At 46.7% G+C, this 17,824-nt stretch overlaps 1 long non-coding RNA gene and 1 other non-coding gene across 8 annotated transcripts in view; both read left to right on the top strand.

Moving 5' to 3' along the window:
- The window catches only part of LOC107052100, a 52,788-nt gene that overhangs the window by 12,682 nt on the left and 22,282 nt on the right, over window positions 1–17,824 (top strand). For 5 of the 7 annotated variants that reach the window (XR_001464267.3, XR_005861431.2, XR_001464282.3 and 2 more), the window contains exons 3-4: window positions 9,882–9,997; window positions 16,225–16,291. This is a non-coding gene — a long non-coding RNA (uncharacterized LOC107052100). Of the gene's footprint in view, window positions 1–9,881; window positions 9,998–11,265; window positions 11,420–16,224; window positions 16,292–17,824 lie in introns of all 7 variants that reach the window. The other 2 variants (XR_001464268.4, XR_006933212.1) reach the window with 2 other exon arrangements.
- MIR1646 (microRNA 1646) lies at window positions 17,465–17,558 on the top strand. The gene has a single exon (NR_035137.1). It is a non-coding gene; the product is annotated as a microRNA 1646 (primary transcript).

Here is a 17,824-nt window from a genome sequence, read left to right as displayed (position 1 = left end):
TTTGCTGTGTCTGTCACTGCATCTCTGTTCCTCCTCTGGATCTGGCTCCCTGGGCTTTGCTGTTACGTTCCAGGAACCCTGCGTAGCCCTACACCAGCAGCTCGGTGGCGTGTAGCATCCCTGTGTCAGAACAAAGACATGTGGGACATGATTTAGCTCAGCCAACATTTGGTGTCTGTCATACAGACATTTACCTGTGGGCTGGTCTTGCCTGCCTGCCTTTATTGTCAGCAAAGAGCGGCAGGAGCTTACAAGGCACAATTTAGCTCAACCGAGTGTGAATTTCTAATATATGCTAAAAGTGCCAATTTATCTGTGACTTAAAATGGAGTCCTAAGGTGATTAACTCACAAATGGACGCCTACAGTTTAAATATCTCCATTTGTTCAATGAACTCTACCCACACAATGAGCATTACTCCAGTGCAAACTATATATTAGAGCTTTCTCTGCTGTGTTTGGGCTTATCCCTTCATGCATCTTGTATTTAAGCCTGTATCCAGGACTACAGCAAAATAACTGAAATGGTTTAGCTTGTGTCCCAACATGAGCAAGTGGCCTAGGAAGTGCATGATGTTTACCTTATTGTCCTACCCTCTCCTCTTTGCCATTCCTTTGCATTACCCTGACCACCCTGCCTCAGCCGCACAGCTCCACTCATGACTTTGTGTGTCAGAGGCAAGTCTGTTCAACAACAAAAGAAACCCCTGCACCAAGGGTCGGAGCCGGATGACTGATCAACATGGGAGGGCATGCTCTGCTCCTCTGTACCTAAGTAAACTTCATCTGCATAAAGTTTTGATGTCTCTGTTGTGTTGACTTTGACAGAGCAAGCCAGTAGACGAAAGCAGTCCTTCATTTTTAAATACTCCCATGAGCCATACCCATTCTGTGCTGAACACGCTCAATTCCTTCCCACAGCTGAAGGCTTCCCTTTCACGTGTTTTATGTCATAAGCTTCCCACTCAGTGGTTCCACCATTAGCTGAGAGGTTTCTACACTGTGGTTGTGATTTGCAGGACAGATGAAGTTTGTTGCTGTTATCATGAATGTGGCAGTGTATGGGCCCTGCTTCAGCAACTCCGAGGCTTGCTGCAAGCTGCCTTGTATTCCAGGCTTTTGTTGAGCCATACACACAATACTGTACATATTGCGAAGCCACCCTGCTCATCCTGCTCTTGGTTATTGCTAAATTGCCCAGAATCCATCTCTTTTGTTTGTCAGAAATTAGGCACCTCTGGTAAACAATAAACAGCAGGAGAAAGGATGGCATTATCCCCTCTGAAGCATACCAGCGTAGCAGCCAGTTTCTGGATACACCATTCACAGAGCAGAAAGCAAACTGCTGGCTGGTGTGCAAATGTTACTGCAAACACAGCATTCCCCTGGGGAGGCTGAGCTGTAATGTGCACAGACAACGTGGAGTGGTTCTGGATGAGCAGAGGACATGCGTATCACAGCATGTTGCAGAAGGCTGTGGTTCTGGTGTTCTGTGGTGCAAGGCCTGGTATGTATTTAAGGCATTTCCTGCTTCAGCAACGTTTGCTAAGAATCTGATGCACATTTCCTATCCTGGGTTCCTATATTTCCAGAAGTAAATGCAGTCACATCTGCAGGAGAGGGAATCAGAGCCTGTGGCCAGAACCTGTGTGGAAGCACTCCCTGGCCGCTGCTGTGTCAGTGGTGAGGGGCAATGCACACTGCATACCCCACAGTGCCAAAGAGGGGACATTGCTGAGGAGCTGCTCAAATATGTTAATTCCTGACTGCACCAAGTAACCTGCTTTATGCTTAAAAGCCTGTTCCTCTGCAAAAGTAACGTGGAGGAGAAACAGTGTGATGGAGATCAGGCTCAGTGTTAGATGGAAATGCTCAGCATAAACTATGGAGGGAGCTGGGCATACCTTAAAGGAGTTTTATTGCTTGCAACAGCCATCTGCAGCCTAAGAATCAGGGCCTCACACAAGGAATCCAGAGCCACCTGCCCTTCTGCAGTACACCAGTTCTTGCTGAAATTGCACCGGCAGAGAAATAACAGACTGCAGCAAGACTTGAGAGAAACAGGTACAATCAGTTGTCATATTGCTGGGTGACAAGAAAAGAAATGTTTTTATGCCTACCAAGATGTGACTAGCTTGTCAGTTATGTAATCTGCTAAATCATGCTGTTGTCATGATCAACGAGTAGCTTTTACGGCAGCAGACCTTAGACAGCTTCTTGGCATTAAGGATCTGGGCTGTACTGCACTAAGCATCAAGCACAGCGGTAGAAAGGACTGAGAAGCTTCCATGAATTCTGCTTGTGGCCATGTATTTGGTGTTCTCAGACTAACCTAAATTTGAGATACGCAGTGATTTAAAACCAAGCAGACTCTTCTGAAAGTGTTTTCTTGTCAGTGGTGGTGGTGGTTTGGGTTTTTGGTTTTCTTAGTTGCTGATTTTTATGCTATATATGTGATACATAGTTCAGCCAAAACAGGGCTTATATTTGGTAAGCCTGACTGGGGACCAACTGTGCAAAGTGTCAGATCAGCAAGTGCTTCTTTAGGGCACTTCAGAAGCGCCAGTAGTGCTTTGTACTTTTGCTGAGATGTGCTTTCACCATCTCAAAGCATTTTACAGACCGAAGCGGTAATCCTGACTCTGCAGTAAGAGATACCAGCATTACTTTCATTACAAGTAGGAAAAATGAAAAAAAAACAAAAGGGGCAGGGAATGATTCGTATCTTGTCAGTGGCTGGGACTCCTTTCTCTCGTCCCAATTTTTTGCATTAGATGCATTGTTTCTTAGGTGTCATCACCGCCATCCTTTAGCTGATGAATAGTGGGGCAGGAAGTAAAATAAAGCCGAGTGAGGCCAGTATTCTTCTCAAGAGATACTGATACCAATGGAACTGGAGTAGCTGCTTTGAAATTACTGCGCTCTGACACCTCATTAAAGAACAGTATATTTTAGGATGGAAGGGTGTCTTATGAGCAGAACTCACACAGACTGATAGCAGACAGTAGCTGGAGGACTAAGTTTTGATTATGGTAACTATTTCTTCTTAATAGTGTAACAGAGTTTGGTAAATGGCATTATTCTCCTCGTTTTACTGTTACTTTATTTTGCTCCTGGAAACCCTGTCTCCAATGAAGCCGTTGTTCACTAGGTGCTTTAAAAACACAGTAACACCAGACTCTGTGACATTCCTGAGTAAGATGTGGAATTAACCAAAATAGGGAAATGGAAGAGGTAAGGTGACTTGCATCATGACAGTGAAATGAGATGATACTGCATGACGCAGCCCAGATCTCTTGAATGCCAGGATACTGTCTGCCTCTCAGCAGCTGTCCGCACAAGCAGACTCAGCTTTTAGAATTACAGGTTCCAGGCTGTGGAGTAGAGAGAGAAGAAACCAAGATAAGATCCTTTCGGAGGCAGAAAGGAGCCCAAAGTGCTTTGAGTGTCAGTGGGGAACTGCTGTTTTAGTTCCTGTCATGTGGTTCCATTGCAGGATTGACATCCCCTGGAACATCCCTCTCGGCTCTCTCCTCTGCTGTGCTCCTCACTGGCTGCTCCCCATGCTCGTGTCTAAGTGGCAGATGCAACCAGGACATGCCTTTGGGAAATCTGCTCCTCCCTGCATACTCTGTTTGGAGAAGAGGGCTGTGATTATTGCTCCCAGAAGAACTGTAATAGCTATTTACCCACAGCAAGAAAATGTTATTTTTGGGCAAAAGGGAGCTGTAATGTTTTCCTGTTACAGTAGTTGGCAGCATTTCTCTATAGCCCAAACATCTTCCTTAGCGGGATCTTTACTCATTGCTGTAACTTTACTAGAGGAAGGGAAGGAAGGGAAGTATGTGAACATTTTTGGAATTTGGACAAAATATAATGAAAGTAGGATAGCTTTAAACTCTGGGAGCCCCATAATGATTGAATGAAAGAGCAGCAGAGTTGGACCAAGAACCAGGAGCCTGAGCTGAGATGAGATGGGTGGCTAATTGCAGCGTGTCTGTACAGTGATTGTCAGAGCACAGGCTATTTGGAATACATACAGTAAGGATATCACTTTTCTGGGTTTGTCCAGATGTTTTGACTTACTGAATTTGAGTGGTGGTACGGGGAAATGGGAACCAAATGAATTAGCTGAGACAACTGCATTTGAAGGCCAACTTTGCTGAGTAACCTGAACAAAGATTCCAAGGTGGATTTCATGTAAATACATAATGAGAAAGTTAGGTAGAGACCTGCCTCTCTTACAGAGATTGTAATTGATTGTAAGCCATCCCACGACCCTGATTTTCTCTCTCGTTATTATCTTGTCTCTAATCCGTCATGGCTTCAGGGGAAGGTTACTGGAGGGGCTGCTGTGGGTTAACCCTGGTAGAAGGTGTGTTACCATGAAGCTTCATCCTACAGTGCCTACAAAGACTTGACGCAGCAAGAGAGGAATAAGCTCTCCTTGGGCAATGCTGAGGGGTCCTGTTCAGCCAGTTGCCAATGTTTGCCCAGGTTTTTCCTGGGCTCACAGAGTGAGCAGTAGAGCCTCATCTCCACAACTCCTATGCAGCTGCATCATTGGCACTTCATCAGATGCCTTCCTCAGGCATCCACCACAAATACACTCTCCCATCATAAATGGCCATCAGCCTTAAACAACAAGGAAAACCACTTGATTTTGGTCATCATTTTTTTCCCTCGAGAGAGGGTTGCACACATTACAGCAACAAATACAGCCAGACTGCAAGCTGCTGGTGCAGGATGTACAGGCCAAGGTGTGTGAGGAGCAGCTGAGGCCCCTGTTGTGCTCAGCCCAGAGCAGAGCAGGCTGAGGGGAGGCCTGATGGCGGCTGCAGCTCCTCACAGGGAGCGGAGGGGCAGCGCTGAGCTCTGCTCTCTGTGACAGCGACAGGGCCCGAGGGAACGGCATGGAGCTGCGTCAGGGGAGGGGCGGCTGGGGGTGAGGGAAAGGGTCTGCACCAGAGGGCGGTGGGCACTTCCTTGAGGTGCCAGAGCTTAGGGAGCGTTTGGACAGCGCTCTCAGACATAGGGATTGGATCTGGGATGGTGCTGTGTGGAGCCAGGAGTGGGACTCGATGATTCTTCTGGGTCCTTTCCAACTTGGGATATTCTGTGATTCTATAACCATGATGTTGCAGGTGTTAAATCTAGTGCACCAGCATTGAGCTGGTGTGAAAGGCTGGGTGCATAGCTGGATGGTAAAACAGTTAACACCTTAGGCCTACATACCATAGGAAAACCCCTCAGTTACATGTATATCAGATGTATGGCACCATTATGTAACACATGGCTGTTAAACCCCTTTTCTGTATGTTCAAAGGAATGGAAGAATGCATGCATCCTATCCCAAGGCAGCTGCCTGCTCTAACCCCCCACGGCTTTTAGGGAGGTCTGCAAGGTACCTTGGAAGCCCTTATCAGGTGCACAGCCCAGCCAGCAAGCTGAACCACGCAAAGATTAACTCTACCAAAGGGAGAGGAAGGAGGGAGGATTGCTCTAAGACCAATCAGCCCCTGGTGCCGCAGTCTGCCCAGCCAAAGGAGCACAAGTGTCAGCACAGAGGGAGCATGGGCATGTGGCTGGGAGAGCTGCCTTTTGGCAGGAGATCAGCAGCGGATCAGCTTAGGCCAGTTGTGAAACTGCACATTCCTGTAGTCCCCGAGCTGCCGGAATCAGGAACCAGAATCATCTGTGCTGGAGCCGGATAGTTCTGCAGTGAATGTTGATACCTTGGAGATGTATGAAATCATTCCCAAGCAGAAAGGAGCAGACTCAGACCACTTGTGCACTGAGGGTGACCCAGCGTTGTCCTGAGGGAATAAGTGCCTCAGGGCAGAGCTAGGGCCTTGTTCTCCAGAACAGCTGGCGTCGGTAGCTCATACGAGAACAGAAGGAGATAGCCACACTGGGGTTTGCACTGGAGAAAGGGATAACACAAGTTAACTTTATTGGGTGCCTTTAAAACAATCATACCCCGTTTTGGATATTGTTTCAGTAGTTTGCAGTAGTAACGATGTCAGGCTATAAGCAAGGCATAATTTGTATGTGGATATAAGAACTTTTATTAGACCAGCTGACCAGGCTTACAGTGCAGACCTCCTCACAGCCCTTCTTCAAAGCTTGTTTCAGATCGGAAGAGCTCGTGTCTCCAAAGCCTTGTTTTGCCTCTGTGAGACGGTTTGGTTTAATAAACTTCTTTCCTACCAGTCTTGCTCCACTCCTAGTCCAAGGGGGCTCTCCAGGCCAAAGTTTCAGCTCATTGAATATCACGTTAAATACACATCAGAGGTGAGATCACAGTGCACTCTGAGTTAGTTCTCCCTTTTCTTCCCCCCTACCTGGCATAGCCACACATCACGTAGTGAAGTGACAAAGCACTGCTTAATGTGTCCTGCACATTTACGTTACACTTACCTTATACACTGTGAAAGTATGCCTACTGAAGAGCAGGTTATATATATATATATATCTATATTTGTATATGTTTCTTTTCAAAATCAGATGAATTATTTAACCCCTTTGTTTTAAGGTAGTAATCCAAAGGAAAGGGCCTATTCAAGCCTTTGCTGCTCAGTAAACTGGGGTGTTTGTCCACCACTCCCACAGTGGGATGGACACAAGCATAAGAAACAAAATTTTCAGACACATTGCTTAATGCAGGAGCAGTAACCTTGAAGAGGCCCACAAGGTAGGTGTTGCCTAAGGTACTTTCTGGCTCAGGTAGCTGCTGTTGCAAAAGGGAACTTCACCACCATGTAACTGCAGTTCAGAGGTGAAGAGCAGACTTCGCAGCGGAAAGCCAGATTCCTTCCCCTCACACAGCTGCAGCACTGCTGAGGAGCTGAGGAATGCCTTGTAATTCTTCCTGCTTCATGCTTCCTCACTGTAGCTGCAGTCAGCATTACAGGAAGCAGTGCTGAACACACACCCTCCTTTTGTGCTTACTGAACCCTACTCTGGCAGCAAATGCTTGTCTTTTGTCAGCAAATAAAGTAGATAGCACAAGACACAGAAGATTTATAGGTATAACATCCCAGCACTGCACACTTGGATTTACCCTCACTCAAATCCCATTTACTTTAATAGGAATGTTGGTACTAAACCCGTGTGATGTTGAGGATATTTACCCCATAGGGAGCAGATAATCTGGGAAGTAACAAGGTGTCATTTCCTACTGGAGGTGTTGTCTGACTGCAGCCACATGTTAATGGTACCATTTAGGGCCACAGTAGAGTGAAGCCTGATTTGCCACCTACCAGCACAGTTACACTGTACTGCTGTGTGAACTGGGAAGGCTCTCCTTGCTGTTATTTTACAAATAGAAAAACAAACAAACAAACAAAACCTAATATACCAAACCTGGAATGTTAGGATTCATCATCTGCCTTTCTTTTTTTTTTTTAATCTTTAGAACATAAGATGTTATTTTGGAGTCAAACTCCCTAAGTTTGTTAGATTTCTCTAACCTGTGTAACAGTGCTGCTGGCAGGTGATGTGGTCCCTCAGTACAACATCTAAGCGTTTCTTGAACACCTCCAGGGATGGTGACTCCACCACCTCCCTGGGCAGCCCATTCCGGTGCCTGACCACTCTCTTTGTGAAGAATTATTTCCTAACATCCAACCTGAATCTCCTCTGGCACAATTTGAGGCAGTTCCCTCTCATCCTACTGCTGTTACATGGGAGAAGAGGTCAACCCACACCTCACTGCAACCTCCCTTCAGGCAGCTGTACAGAGCAATAAGGTCACCCCTGAGCCTCCTCTTCTCTAGACTGAACAGTTCCAGGTCCCTAAGCTGCTCCAGACCCCTCACAGCTTTGTTGCCCTTCTCTGGATACACTCCAGGGCCTCCATGCCTTTCTTTAGTGAGAGGCCCAAAAGCGAACACGGTATTTGAGGTGGGTCAGGAAGTTATCTTCCATACACTCCAGAAACCTCCAAATCCTTCCAAGAACTGCAAAATGCCACCTCGCCTTTTATTTCTCAGGTATTTTGCTCATCTCAGCAGAACCTCAGGACACACCGCTGATGTGTTCTGTTCATCCCCTCGGCTGCAGCTGTATGCGGATGGCTTTCCTGCAGCGGACAGTGAGATGAGTTTGGGGACGTATTAATGAGTGTATTAATGACGGATTAACCGCAGTCCCTCACCTTGAAATGACTTCGTCTTGATTTCTTATGGAAATGAGGCTTCTGCGATTCGCATGGCAGCTGTATACATGTGTTTCAGTGTGTGTCTTCCTTCACATCTGCCCTTCCGCGGTCACTTTGGAGTGCACAGATCAACTCCAGCAACCTCTAACAGACTACAGGTTTTAAAGGTAATTAAGTTGCTAAACGTTCATTAAAGTCGACAGTCAGCTGCTGGAGAAAGAGCTTATTGTCATTTAAAATAACAATGTGGCTCAAGGCACGGTTGCCCCAGAGAATCCCCACCGGAGAGGATGTTGTGCAAGTCCTGTTTTCCTCCCTGCATGCCTCGTAGCAGAGCAGGATCCTGCCCTAAAAGCTGCAGTTCTTTTGCAGATTGTTTATAACGTAGAGATCACAGATACATTTTCCAATAGGTAATAACTGCCAGACACTAATGAATTCCTCCAAACTCAGGGCAAGACATAGCAGAGCGCGTCTTAGTATCCTGCCAAAGGAAGCAGTTCATTCAAAGCTGTAAAGGGATTACCAGCAGTGTTACCCAAACCACTAGAAATAATCTTGTGGGATTAGAAAAGTGAATTTTGATGTGGTATATGCGGTAGCATCCAAACTGTTTACATCAGACCTTTACGTTGAGCTTAGCGTATTTGTTCTCCTTCACCCATTTTGTACTCACCCTCATCCATTTTGTGAGTGCCAGTGCCGCAGCAGAAACCTCTGCCTAATGCATCAGAGGAACAGCTGCATTAGCCAGTTGTCGGTTTGCAACAGAAATTCTCTCCCTTTGCAGCCCTACCCCACAAATACAGCAGAGCGGCGTCCCAAGTCACAGTATAAGGAAGTTGGTGGCACAGAGACATTGCAGAAGCCCCAAACCCTTGTGCTGCTCCACAGTGAGGGGATGACGGGCATCGCGCTCATCCCCCAGCCCAGAGCTACCACTTAAAACAGATGTCTGTGTAAAAAAGGCCTCACACCTGCCAAACCACCAGCCTCAAGCTTCCTTCCTTGTTTCTTCAGGCCTCAGAATAACAAGAGCATTTGTGCAATGTGCAGCGCGCTCTGTGGTTTTCTCTTCTCCCTGAAGACATGCTATCTAATCTCCTCGGAGCAAAAAATCAAACAGCAGGCTTTGCAGGAGAGGAGAGAAAAGGTTAACAGAGACGCCACATGCACTTTGCACAGCTGGCTTCACTTTTCACCAGACTTGAAAGGAGGGGAAAAAGTGTGGGTTGGTGGCACAGACCTTACAGGAGCATTTGCATCTGGCAAAATGTCTGAGTGCTGCATCTGGGCGGATGGTGCAGCGTGGGGCTCAGCACACCGAGCTAGAAAAATCAGTTGGCTGAAAAGTCATCTCGAATCAGAAACTTCTAAGGGTTCAACTTGAAGCTGTGGCAAGGATTTAGTGTCTTATTGCTGCTTTGCTTTTGGTTCCTGTTTTCGCTAGCGCTGAGAAGCGAGGTGCTTAGGAAGCAGCATGGTGTGTAACATACAGTATCAGCCTGTATACAAAGGAAGGAAGATGATGTGGCCGCACACTGTTGAGGAAAGATCCTGTTTGTACAGGGAGCTGGAGACTGTAAACCAGAACAGAACAGGGATGCAGAAAGAGCAGAAACTAAAGGAAATAAGCCCCAAATGTGAATGTTGTCTGTGTGCAAGAGCCCGTGAGAGGTGCTGGAACAGTTTTAAAACCTGGCTTATTTGTCTTTTCTCAGATTTCCCATCATTTAACGGAGGGGAGGAGAGAGAGGAGAGAGGAGGCACACTTGGCTGCATTCCTCTGCTGGTCTTCTGTGTCAGTCCTGCAGCACGTGACTCCTGCAACACTTAGGTTTGCATCAGATCTGCAAGAGTTGACTAAAGGTTTCTTAGCAGTAATTCCTTGCTGGTTTTTATCCCAACAGCACTCGATTGCAGGAATGGCTTCTGAAAAGGTCCTGTCTGCATCTGTGATTTTTTGGAAATGTATAAAAAGCCTTCTCTTTGTTCATTTCCATGAAATAATTAACTGATTTGATGAGCTTCAGTTCCTGATAAACATTTGCCTGTTCCACAGATGCTGTGTGTGTAACAGAGGGAAATTACTTCCCTGCAATGTGTGCCCATTTGATATTATCTACTATTTTGTTAGCCTTTTTAAAGCACAGCCACTTAAGGTCATTCCACTCTCTAAATAAGACTCTAATGCAATTTTACATAAACTCATCTTTTCAAAGTTGTATCAAACATCTTGATAATGGAATGTCTTGTCTCTGCAACGGGAGAATTAGTCTGTGAGTAATCAGGGTGGTGCTGCAGCAAGTGTTTTGTTTTGAATTGATTCAAGCAGTTTATGGTCAAATGTGGAGACCAGTAGCGCACAGCAGCAAAACCTTGCATCCTTGTTCCTTTGTGCTTGTATATATAACCTTCCTGTGTTGGCATGAGCAACTCTGATCTTTGATACAGTGACCAGCTTCCTGTAGTAGGCAGAAGATAGAGCCTTAGCTGTGCCTGCAAGCTGTGTCAAGAATTTATCAGAGTTGCTGACTCCTAAAATGCAGGCCAGCAATGCCAGGGTACATATTATAAATGACCCTTTTCTCCTACAGGCCCACAGACTGTAAACAAGCTTGATGCAAATTCAGGCAAGGAAAGCACCATGCCAAGGAGTTCATTGATTTCTTTGTGCTGTGACTCTGGTGGTCTGGGACTGCTAAAGCCATTTGTAAAAAGGCAACAAATGAAAATGCCTCCTCTGTAAAATTAACAAGAATTTTAATTGCAACAATCCTGAGACATTCCAAAGCACATCAGAGCCTTCCTGGATCAGAGCAGAGAATAACGTAGTTCTTATCCCAAAGCTCCCATGATGTGGTTAGCCAGGACTAAATGGGGAGTGAATCATGGCCTGGAAGAGAGGAAACTGATCTGGGATATTCTTTTACGCATTGAGATGAGCTTATTTGCTTGGGTGATTTCCACGTGGAATTTGCCTGTTTTGAGCTTTTGTATAACTGATGGGTGACATCATTGGATAGTTTTGGTCATTTTAGTGGCAAGTGCAATATGATGTGTGAGGGGAAAGCAAAGGAGGTTAAAATCCCTCTTTTGCTTTAGTTGCTGCATCTCCTGTGCAGCTGCAATGTGGCTGGCACCATGTACTCTCCATGCTGATGGAATGGGGCAAGAAAAGGTACCACGGATGATGACAGCTCCTGTGCATCATTGCAGTGAGGCAACACAGTGCTGCAGGCTTCAGCAGCACTGCCAGGTACCGCTGGGTGCAGTATGACTGGGAGGTCCACTGGTATGTTTGGGTGTCGTATAGATTGGAACTCCCCAGGTATGGTTGGGTGCTGTATGGATTGAAGCTCCCCAGGTATGGTTGAGTGCTGTACGGCTGGGAGGTCTCCAGGTGCAGTTGGTGCCATATGAATTGAAGGTCTCAAGGCTGAGGCTTGTTGAGAGATACGAGCTCTGTGAAGCAAGTCCTGCCTTTCTACGTGGCGCATGTGTGAAGTGGGAGCAGACCCCCAGTTCCGTTTGCAGCAGGGCTGTGTTCATATCCATCCATGGGATCCCTCTTGGAGGTCTCATCTCCCATGCCAGGGACACAGGATGTACACCACCCCAACCACTAAGTGCTGCTGCCTGACTATAGCAGGAGGAGTTCCGAGAGGGACAGGGGCTCTGGGCACATAGCTCAGGAAACCGTCAGTGCCCTTTGGGACCTCCACACTGTGGGTTCGGGCACCTGACAAAACATCAGAGAGCGCCTGACCCCGATGGCAAGATGTCCTCTCTCGTCCCCCTTTTGGTAAATTTGTGCAGTCTCTCTGGGTATTACACTATGCATGTCTAAAAAGGAAATAGGAAGGAGCTTTGAATGGAAATTCTGAGCAATCAGCAGTGGAGCAGAACCCAACCAACTTCCCATAGCACGGGCTGTGCGCTTCAGCTTGGAATAATCAGAGACCCTGAACTTTAAACAGAGCCTTCTGAAATTAGGAAGTGCTGGAGATACCGTGAAACAGCAGCAAGATTGTCTGGGCTGTACGTACCCTGTAAAGTGGATGGGGTCAGGCCCGGATCCCAGCGGGGCAGCCGCACTGCTTTGCTGCCCTTGTGTCTCCCAGCACAGCTTGGCCGCTGCCTCTGAGCCCTCCAGAGACGCTGTTCCTCCAGGCTTGGATAAAGCCAGCTCTTTTTGTTCCAGGGGTGACTGTGGGAGGGGAGCTTGCTGTATATAAGAGCTCTGCCACTTGCCAAAGGGCGAGAGAACACACCCTGGTCTGTTTTGTTTACGACGTAAATCGCAGTGTCAAATTGGTCTTAAGCTTCACCAGAGATGTGCCAGAGAGATTTTTATCCCGTAGCAGCATTACACATGTACAGCTGCCATGAAAACACATGTGAATAGAGGGGGGGGGGGGGGAAGATCTGGGATCTGAGAGCTTAATATCAGCATTGTCTGTTTTTTTCTGTACAACCTCACCCCAGTCAAAAAGTGGTTACCATGAATAGATAGTGCATGGAGGAGTATTGTTAGAGCATCAGCGCTTGTCTCCAGTTAATTAGTTTCTCATCCAAGGACTGCTGAGTGTGTTATCTCATCCCAGGGAAGAGCCACTCCCACTAGCAATGTAATTCAACTGAGCTAGGAACCAAATGAATTGCCAGGCTGCAAAATACTCTTTTTAACAATGGGATCCTCATTCCCCACGAGGAGGTGTGGTTTTCGGGCAGCCACTTTCAGCCTCTTGGATTACTTCGTTCGGCTGAAGGAGCTTATGCAATGCGTGCCTACTGTATGTTGGTATAAACCCACCTGAGATTTGCTAGAATCAAAGGTTTAGCACTGAAAGTCTGCAAAGCTCGCACAGGTAAATACAGGTAAAGGCTTCCTTTGTGCATGTGGAAAGAGGAGTGAAAACGTGATTGTCCCATACTGCTTCAGGTTCGTAAAGATAATTTTCTAGAGCGCTGAACTCCAACACTAGAAATGGTGGAAGGGAAGGAAATAGGATCATTTCTCTTGGAAAGACTAGATAGCTGAATAGATGTCTGCCTGAATGTGTTGAAAATAAGAGAACAAGGGATGCTGATCGTCAGAATGGTTCAGAGTCACGAAAAAGAGAGCTAGCTTTTTCAGTTCAAAGGGAGATGGATGGAGTGGGCAACTCCGGAATACGTGAAGACGGGAACTTTGTGCAGCCTTACTGCTGGGCTTGCTTTCTGTGCTAGTGGCCCAGGGAAATGGCAAAACTAGACCAGAATAGGAAAGGCTCTAATCCCAATTCATCGTTCATACCCTGCTCGTATTCAGGCACTGTCAGACAGAGCGGGCTGCTGCGATTCACAATCGTGGGAAGGGCTCCCCAGCTGCACGATCCAAACGTTTTGAAGTGAAACGTGGTACATTATATTAACTTGGTTCAGACAATCAGCTTTAAACATCTGAATCTCGTTTCTCCATGTTAATTCCTCTTGCTCAATCTTTATTTCAGCTGCGTGGAATTCTCAGACCTTTCTGACCCTGATTTATCGTTTCCTGATGTTTTATTGCTAAGTCACTGAGGTTTCAGGGAGGCTGATGTTTCTGAAATGCGCACACCTTTGATTGTACGCATGGCCAGCATGTCAGACCGAACCTCTCATGTGTTCTGTATATATCATTGTCTCCTCTGCTGCGTCCTCTGCAGTTTTACGATTCACCGCACTTATCTGTGCGCCTCATTGATACAGTCCTCCTTAAAATGTGGTTATTATTTAAGGCTTTTCAAGCTCAGCCTCTGCATACTGCAAAACTTGATCTGAGCTTACGTTCGCTCTTGTCACTCATATACAGGTTCCATCTGTTCCCCTTTTCCTCTCCCTTTGCTGCTTGCCACATCCAGACCACATGCTGCTTATACATTGTACAATAGGCATTTCTGCACACACACTTCTGAAAATATGTCTCTTAGTGCTTTATTGTTAGCATGTGTCTTGTTGCTTAAGGCGAGTTTTATCAGTACTGATTTTGTTGTTTACAGACGTGTAGAATAAAACAGGGTACTGATAAAATGTGACTGGAGGAGAGGAGATCTTTGATGCACCAGTTACACTGTTTACGCCAGCTTTCTGATCGTGTTCCCTTGCCACCACTTCCCCAAATTCAGTAGTTGCCTGAGGATAACACCAGATCCTAACATCTAAGCAATGTATGGACTGCTTTGCTCTGCATGTTCCTGCTCCACGTTGGTAGGGGTTCCCCAGCACCTCCTACTCCGCTGTGCCTGGTTTACAGTTGCACTGCAGTGCCTTTACATAATGGCTTCCCATATTCTTCTATTTGGGAAAAACAAATCCATGAATAAACCAGTTCAGGAAGTGCCATCAGTGCTACAAAGCCCCGTGCAGACCCTCCTCTTGCAGGAGCTGAGCTGACCCCCAGCAGCTTCCCCAGTGCATGAGTGGGAGAGGACCCATGGATGTGCAGTGGCCATGAATTAAGGCAGGTAGATCCTCTGGGAGCCATCTCAGATCTTTCCCATCGTACCCTGCTCCATACCTGCAGTGAGACTGAAGTACCTGCAAACAGATCACACCGAGCGCAGCTCCCAGTTAACGCTCCTGGGTGTCTGCAGAGGGGCTGGCACAGAGCCCATTATGCTGGATTATTGCCACCCAGGGATTTCCCACAACATCAGGAAAATCCCCAGCAGCCCCAGACCCCTGGTTTCCCGTTTGCAGAAGCCCAAGGCCTACCCATGGTGATGATAATCTCTACTGCTGGCACCTCAAAGTGCCAGAGAGCTGACGGCAAAAGCTTCATTCATGAGGACTACTAAAAAGAAGCTGTGAGCAACCAGACGTAAGGACCCTTGTGCTTCTGCCTTCCACTACAGCCACAGTTCATTGGGTGCCTCCTGGCTCCTGTCCCACCACGTCACTCCCATCCCACCCTGTCCCCTCTGCTGCCCAGCAGAAGCTCTCCTGCTGAAAAGAGGCAGGCAAGAAGAGCTTGTTTTCATCTACACCAGAATACTCCTTTTTCGGCTATAATATTCTCAAAACACCTGCTAACGTTCTGCAGTCAGACTGCCACAGTGTCGGTCAGCTGAGTGCTCACTCTGGGTTCATCCACACAATCAGTGCACAGTCCGTGCCAAACTGCCAGACAAAGGCAGTTCCTAAAGCGAGCGGTCCCTCGGCAGCTCTCAGTGGAAAGGCCCACCAGGTACTTTGCATTTGTTTTCCAATCCGCACCAAAGCTTGAGGCCGTGGATCAGCCAGAACGAAGGCAGGAAGAAGGTGAACGAAGAGAACAGAGCAGAGCTCTTGGCAAGCTGTTGTGGATTAAAAAGAAGGCAGGTAGGAACAGAGATAGAGCAAGTGCCTTAGAGAGTTATTCAGGAGAAACAAGGGCTTCAAGTGACGTTTGAGTATGGGAAAGAAATCAGTATCTGTGGTTTTCATTTGTGTTCAGAGTGCTAAAAGCAGAAGTGGTTGCTGGAGTCTGAACAGGAATCCGAGGCTGCGCTTGCAGCTTCCTCACAAATTGGAGGAGAAGCTATTCGTTTGATGTACAGGCTCAGTGCTACAAGAGCTCTTACTTGTAGAATTTTGCTTTTTTTTTTTCTTTTTCGAAACAAATTGCTATGTGAGCAGTGGAGCTAATAACACTCGGTTTCCCATGGGTCTGTGACCCTTTCTCCCCACTCCTCCCATAAACAACAAGCCCAGCTCTCCCCTCCCTATGTGCCTTACGTTTCTTTGCTGAGCAGCGCTCTGATCTGTAGGTGCCATCTGACCAGCTATCATGTGTATGGTCAGCCTTCCTGCCTGCACCAGCTAGTCAGCTGCTGGCTGCATTTCTCTAAGTCCCTTGCCCAGCCGACCACAAAATTTGGCAAGGAAGTCAGTGCAACTTCTACTTTTCTGTCCTATAGGAAAACAGGTAAAATTACTAATGGAGCTGGGTGGGCAGATTGAATCTGAGCTAAAATGTTCTGTCGTGTTGGCCTTGGATGTACCTGTAGGATGTCAGTCCAGGTTCTGGAAGTCATTTCTCTCCCTCTCTGTCTTTTTCAGCTATTTTTAACCTGGATGTGGTCTGTGATTTGTTTCACACGCAGCTCTGAAATGGCACAGCTGAGGGGTGAGTGACTGCTGGGATAGGGGAAGGGGAAATCAGGAGCTGCTTATGTTGGCACCGACGCAGAAAGAAGTGTTCATGAAATGATAGCTTTGGTCTCTCCCTCTCAGTTCTGTGTAAAGTGAAGTCCCACATTGCCCCACAGAAAGGCTGCAAAGATCAATATATTCACAGTCTGAATGTGCTCAGATGTAGGGCAAAAAAAAGAGCTGGAGAAATCAAGGCATCCTGTGAAAAAACACCAGAGACAATGGCCACTTTTGAAACGTACAATTTTCTGTCACAGTTCAACACGTCAGCACTGCCCACGTCTGTGTGTACCGCCCTCCGTGTAGGCTCTCCTAAGAGAAATCATTTTTGTGGAAGCCCAGTCACTGTACGGTGTGCATCAATTCACGGGATCGAGTTCTAACAACCCTTTATCTGAGCTCCTATCCGTACAAACCCAGGGCTTGGTTTTATCTGGAAAATGCATAGGAAAAAGCTTCTCGAGTGTTAATTTACAAAATGAGATCTCTAATTGCGAAGCATTTCTTTTCTTCAGTTAAATATAGCTGATTGTAATGTGTGAGATCTGTCTTTTCCCTCTGTGTTCTGTTTAATGCTGTTTGTTAGACATGAAAGGAGAAGAGGATTAAAAGGGAGAGATGCTATCGTAAACAGCCCTTCAGGGTAGGTGGGAAAACAACAGTAACTCTGAAACAGAACACAGGGATGCCCTTAGGAAAAGGTTTTGAAAGTGTCCTGCATTTGAAAGTTAATGAGTAAATAAATCTCTAACATTACTTTGAAGGCTGACAGTGCCAGCTTTAACATCTCAAGCATTGCACTGCAACTGAGAAGAGACAAAGGGAATTTTTAATGGGCAGTAAGTGGACTAATATTTTTGGATGCAAAGCTAAGAGCGGGTTAGTTCTGACGAGATGTGGGTTTGTTCTGTACTTCCTGACACAGCAGCTTTACTGTATAGGGTTTGTTTGCCTTACATTTCTGACGAGGGGCCACTTTTTCCTTTAAAAAAAAAAAAAAAAGAAAAAAAAATAGATGTCTTAATAAATAATCTTTCTTTGAGCTACAGTGAGTAAAGATACACTGAGTAAAGAGTTTGTGGGCCCTGGGGGTTGTGTAGGCATGTGTGTGACCATCTCCCTGCTGTCCTGCGGTGCCTTGTATCTAGATCATGTTGCTTGATCCCCTCTGCCCTGCAGCACTGAGATCTCCTTGCACAGATCCCATGCTAGCGCAGGGCTTGTGGGTAGGCAGCCACATCGCTTCTCACCCCAAATAAATGCACACTCTCCGCTAGTCCAGCCACAGTTGCATCCCCCTTACACTTGGTGACTTACATCCGCAGTCCTGGATTTGACTGCTGTCTTTGGTGCCTTGCAAGTCCGGTCCTTCCCAGGAAGGAGTCAGAGCAGAACTGGTTGCTGCAAGGTAAGAGCCCTGGCAGGAGTATTCCCTTGCTGCTGTCCTCACATCGCCGGCAGTGGGAGTATGATTTCTCCCTGTGCACTTCTCTCCCACGCTGTTGTA

Source organism: Gallus gallus, chromosome 1 (assembly GCF_016699485.2).
Source record: "Gallus gallus isolate bGalGal1 chromosome 1, bGalGal1.mat.broiler.GRCg7b, whole genome shotgun sequence".
Lineage (NCBI taxonomy): Eukaryota > Metazoa > Chordata > Aves > Galliformes > Phasianidae > Gallus > Gallus gallus.
This window is presented reverse-complemented; position numbering and strand designations above follow the sequence as displayed.